Source organism: Lucilia sericata, unplaced genomic scaffold (genome assembly GCF_015586225.1).
Source record: "Lucilia sericata isolate MDLA Ls3-8-SP2 unplaced genomic scaffold, ASM1558622v1 Contig000054F_arrow, whole genome shotgun sequence".
NCBI classification, from domain to species: domain Eukaryota; kingdom Metazoa; phylum Arthropoda; class Insecta; order Diptera; family Calliphoridae; genus Lucilia; species Lucilia sericata.
The window spans coordinates 299609-305608 of record NW_023994090.1 but is presented as its reverse complement, the minus strand read 5'-3'; the positions used below and the strand labels follow the sequence as shown (position 1 = coordinate 305608).

The 6000-nt window shown below is 28.4% G+C and overlaps 1 protein-coding gene across 1 annotated transcript in view; it reads left to right on the top strand.

Moving 5' to 3' along the window:
- Positions 1–421: 421 nt before the first annotated feature.
- LOC119616049 (synaptosomal-associated protein 25-like) overlaps positions 422–6000 on the top strand; it is a gene marked incomplete at its 3' end in the record, with an annotated part of 277795 nt that continues 272216 nt past the window's right edge. The window contains exon 1 of the mRNA XM_037972195.1: positions 422–597. The remainder of the gene's footprint in view (positions 598–6000) is intronic.

The window sequence follows — 6000 nt, the reverse complement described above, 5'->3', positions numbered from 1 at the left end:
GGCTCCTTTTATAGGGGAGCCAATATATGAAAATAATTGCAAACCCAATCATGTTTGAATTTTAATAATTATTTGTTTGGCCTTGTTTTGCAATGTAACTTTTAATGTGCACGAATGCTTCAAGGGGAGGCAAAGTGCTTATGGAATATCTTCTGAGAGAAGGCAATGAGAAGGATTAAAAATCGAAGTCATAGCATTTTTTTCCGCTGGGGAGTTTTTATTACAGCGATCCGACAAAACGCCTTTTTTTCGGGCTAAGTGAGTAGTCAGTGAGTCCGAGTCAAGAAAAAAAAAACAGCTGATTGAATAACAACACTTTATGGATATTCACCTTATTACAACATTTCGTAGCATCTTCAAATATGCATTGTGAAAATGTAACGAACTATGTGTTCATGAATGATTATCAGTATTCGGAGAACCCACAAATGTAAAGTAGTCACAAATCGTTTTTATGTTTAAGCAATTTGTTTGGTAGAAAGGTCCTTATTATTGTTCACAAAACAGTGTTAAAACCGTTTTAAAATAAAAAAATATACTTTGGAACTTAAAATTCTGATTACCATTTTGAATTAAAACTTAAATAAAAATAACCATGTAAGTTTTTATATGTGTTTATATGATAATACAAATTAATAAATTAAGCACGAAGTTAAGTTTTTGTGTTATATCGATTATTGTGTGAAGAATGGTACTGCGCAGAATCGCAAATAAATTGTGATTTCATTATATTGTTAATATTTTCAAAATTTATATTTAAGATATATATGTATATATATGACTTATGCATCCGGGATAAAATTTAGTTCGAACGAAATCAAATATTTACTAATATTTCGTTTGTTTGTTATTTAACTATCAGTACTTTTGAATTAATATACCCTATTACAATTATCGATTTATTTATTATTTTGAATTAAATTTTGTTTTGCTAAATACACATGAGAGGATTGTCCAGTTTAAACACAACTACATACATACTTTTAATGAACATTAAATTTGAGAAATAATATAACAATAATATGTAAGGGGGCTACCCCCAAATCAGACCAAAAATACTCCTTGGATAAATAATGGGAATACATGATTCTATGGAATGCAGGTTATGGACTATGTTGTTTTCAAAAATAATGAACATAGTCCATGCCTATATTACATAGGACTACAAAACGAACCATATTCTCTAATAATGTTTGCAGTGGAGTAGTGTTGGAATTACCTAAATGTTTCCTGTACTCCATTATAAGCTCTAAAGCTATACTTTATCCCGGTTGTATGTGCCGTGATTCAGACATTTCCAATAGGCTTCGTTAGTGATGATTATTCATTAAATGGTATATATTAAGAACGGAAGATATTGATTATCTTTGATTTTTGGTTTATTCTAAACGATTTATTAACAAGGATTTTCAGTAAGAAGTATTAATTGGACTGATATATCGGTCACTGCGCAAAGTTATTCATTTTCATACATTCATTGGACAAAAATAGAAGGATTTATTATAGGGTTTCGAAATTTTGGCTCAATGTTGTAAAATGGAATAGTTAGAAAAATTCGAAGTTTAGAAAAAATTGGTCGAAGGATTCATATACCTCCCATATATCCCTAAATGGAAAATAGCGATATTTTGCACAAAGTTTTCAATAAAACTCTGAAACTTTGTAATAATAATATGCATATAATTAATCAGGATTCAACATGTTGGTTTTTTCATAATTTGGAGCAAGGACTCTTATAGCTCTCATATATCCTTTTAAAACGCGTTAAAATCTTTAAAACCTAAAATATTTGTATGTAATTATGTTTATGTATTTGTCCAACATACTGAAATATCCATACCAAAATTTATTGAATTCGACAAAGTAACAGATTAATTATAATTGGAACCGCTGTCGACAAACCACACAAAAAGAGCGAGTGACGAATTAAAATTAAGCGATTGTCGACAGACCACAAAGAATCAATGCAAAATGATGTTTTTTTTAAATTATAATTACTTTTTAAGAAATAAATAGGAATGATTAAAAAATTATTCACAACAAAATACGGGATCAAATATAATATGTTTTCTCATTTTAATTTATATTTATTTCATGCAATATCTTCGGTTAAAAAAACAACATTAAAACAACCCTGTTTTTGCAATTTTGCATGATTTTTAGCAAAATATTATGAACATATGGCAACTCTACAACATAAAAATAAGAGAACAATAAGAGGATCGCTAGAGAGCGCAATAAAAGTAAAATAGAATCTATCTCAAGCACAATATCGCCAACCACAAGACGATATTTTGCTCTCCATACAAAATGTATGAAAACTCATTGTCGACAGCAGTTGTGGTTCCAATTGTAATTAAGCCGTAATACTGAAGTTTTCGCAAAATCTGTTTTCTCAATGTATACTATACAAGAGCAGAATTACTAGCTGCTCAAGTTTAGTGTACAAATAATATGTAATTGTTTCCACAACTATTCGATTTTTTTAATAATTGTCATTGCATGTGTTAATTCGCTATTTTAATGAAAAAATATTTCTTTTCAATTGGTCAGAAACGCGTTTTTTTGCAAAAAAAATATTTTTCGCAAAAACGTATTTTCTTAACAACTTTATTTGTGCAAAAATGTTGTAGAAATCATGCGATAAAGAATGAAAAAAATAATTTATAAATAGAATTTCATAATAGAAATTTATAAATAGAAATTTTCATTAACATATGTATAAATATAAACAAATAATGATTTCTAGGATTAAAATATATAAATATTTGTATTTAGCTGAGCCTAATTATTTGAAAATAGTCTTAATAAAACGCTTCAAATTAAAAAAAAAAATTAATAAGTATTTATAACTCTGTTTGCAAAAATTAAAATTTTGCAAAATATAGGAAAATATTGTTTTTTTTTTAACGTTTCTCATAAAATACACTTTAGGCTATAATAAAATCTAAAAATTTTAAAAAAATATTTACTAACTTTTTCAATTTATTTCATCAAACTTTCTGAATTTTATGTATTTTGTCTGCTCAAAATATTTTGAGTATAAAATCAATTTCAACAAAATAGAAATTACAAAAAATATATAATTATAAAATTTATGTTAAAAACATCATCATGAATTATTGAAATCATAATTTGTTAGAAAAACGCGATTTGAAATAAGTATATTTTTCTTTTAATTTTTCCTTAAAATATATTCACTAATATGCTGTTACAAAATTTATGATTTTGCAAAATGTAGGAAAAAGTTGGTTCTGTTCTCTCTTGTTATCAATTAACAACCCAGCGGTAAAAATACACATTATGTACTCGCTTATCTAAGTGATATTTCGTGGCAGTCAGTGGTGATGCTTTCACTTATTCTTCCACTTAGATTTAACATAAAAGTGTCCTAGGCTGCCTCATCGATGTGCTCTCGCTTAGAATGTAAGCCACAATATCATTAACACAAATTAAAATTAACTTACATAATGTGTGGAGTTCTAAGCGAAGAAAATGAGGCGCATATAAACGCTTGCAAATAAGAATGTAATGTATGTAGATTACAATCCTATTTACATTTGTAAGTTAAAATACCATGTCTTACGATTTTGTTATAGAAAAAATATATATTTTTTTATATTTATTTTAAAATTATGCAAGTTTATTTAAAAACAAGTAAGAGTGCTATATTCGGCTGTGCCGAATCTTATATACCCTTCACCATAGTGTATTTAAAAAATATAAATTTTATAAAATTTAAATTTATGTACCTACTAGCTAAAACCCGGCGTGCTTTGCTACTCCTGTCGATATAAAATAAAAAATGTTCAAAATATATTGATATACATTTTTTGTTTATAAAAATTTTATTAATATTTGTTTGTCACTATCCAAAACCATAAAGTAATAAGACAAATAAAGTTTGATATTTAAAGTATTTTATTATTAATGATATTTATGTACATATATTATTTCTTATTCCTATTCATTAGCATAAATTTACAAAATATTACAAAATTACTAAAATATAATTGACTTAATATTTACAATTAAAATTTTTCTTAATAATTATTTCCTATTCTAAAGCCTTGGGATATACAATATTTTTCGTTTTCCCCTCAGGCGCGTAGATAAAGCTGACCATGTGAGAAGCATGGATTTTCGAGATTTATTCCACACACTTGCAGGGATTGACCCTGAAATTTGTTTATTGTCATCGCGAATGCCAAACGTATAGGAAATTGCAACCGTTTAATGCACCTCCAAATAAATTAAAATTACTTCTCATGTCCTTTAAAGTGCGATCAAGCACTTCTAAGGATTTTTTGTGAGCCATGGTGCATTTATCCCACACTATTATTTTATATGTTTGCAGGATTTTACCCATTGAAGAATTTTTCTTAACATTACATGTATAATCTTCAGAAAATTATGTTTTCAACGGTAATTTGAGTGCATAATCTAAAAGTGTTGCTGCAATACCTGATGACGCAATGGCTAAGGCAATAAATATTCTTTTGCGATCGAACTTTAGCTAAAATTAATGAGATGAGAAAGGTTTCTCCGGTAAAATCCTCCTTGTAAGAAACAATTATTAAGAAATAATATATGTACATAAATATCATTAATTAAAAATTATAAAAAATTAATTATAAAAATAAAATGTTTATAAACAAAAAATGTATATCAATATATTAATAATATATTTTTTATTTTATATCGACAGGAGTAGCAAAGCACGCCGGGTTTTTGCTAGTTTTTATATATATAGAAGATAGATAGATTCATATGGGAGGTGCCAAGCCCCGGTTATGAAAGTCCGCATATTTTTCTCGCAAATATTCATAAGGACGTTAAAGGTCTTCGTGCAAAATTTTAAGATTATAACTCAAATAGTTTTCCAGATAAACGAATTTTGGTATTTAATTCATATGGGAGATGCCACGCCCCCTATTGGTATTCCATCCTAAATATTCATGTCGATACTACAGTGGCTCCGAAAAAATTTGAGGACTCTAGCTGTTATATTTTCTCAGATATACTAATTTAAGTTTTTCTTTATACGGGAGGTGCCACGCCCACTGTATCTATGCTGCCCATTTTGTCAACATGTGTTCATATGAATGTCAAAGTTGTTCATACAAAATTTGAGGACTCTAGCTGTTGCAATTTCTGAGATATGCGACTTTTACTATTTATTTTGTAGGTGGGCGTGGCATCTCGCCTACTTGAAATTCCAAAGCAAAAGGTAGCCTATAGTTCCTTCCGGACATAGCTGAAGACACTCTGAAAATTTCAAGGAAATCGCTTCAGCCGTTTAGCTGTCTATAAAGCACAAACAAACAAACAAACATACATACATACATACATACATACATACATACATACATACATACATACATACATACAAACACACATTCATTTTTATATATATAGGTTAATATGGGAGGTACTGCTCCCCTCATGGGTAGTCCGCCAATTTATTTCCCAAAATGTTTAAATGGATGTTAAAGTTACTCGTGGAAATTTTTAATATTCTAACTATAATAGTTTCCAAGATAAACGAATTTTTGAATTTAATTTATATGGGAGGTGCCACGCCGCCTAATGCTAATCCGCCCACTTTTTGTCTTAAATAATTATATTGATACTAAAGTTGCTCCGACAAAATATGAAGACTATAACTATTATATTATCTCAGATATACTAATTTAATATTTTCTTAATATGGGCGTGGCACATCGCCCACATGAAATTTCAACATAAAAAGTAGCCTATAGTTCCATCCAGACATACAGGAAGAAACTGTGAAAATTTCAGGAAAATCGGTCCAGCCGTTTAGCAGTCTATAAAGCACAAACAAACAAACAACAAACAAACAAACATACATACAACATACATACATACTACATTCATACATACATACATACATACATACATACATACATACATACATACATACATACATACATACATACATACATTCATACATATACATACATACATACATACATACAT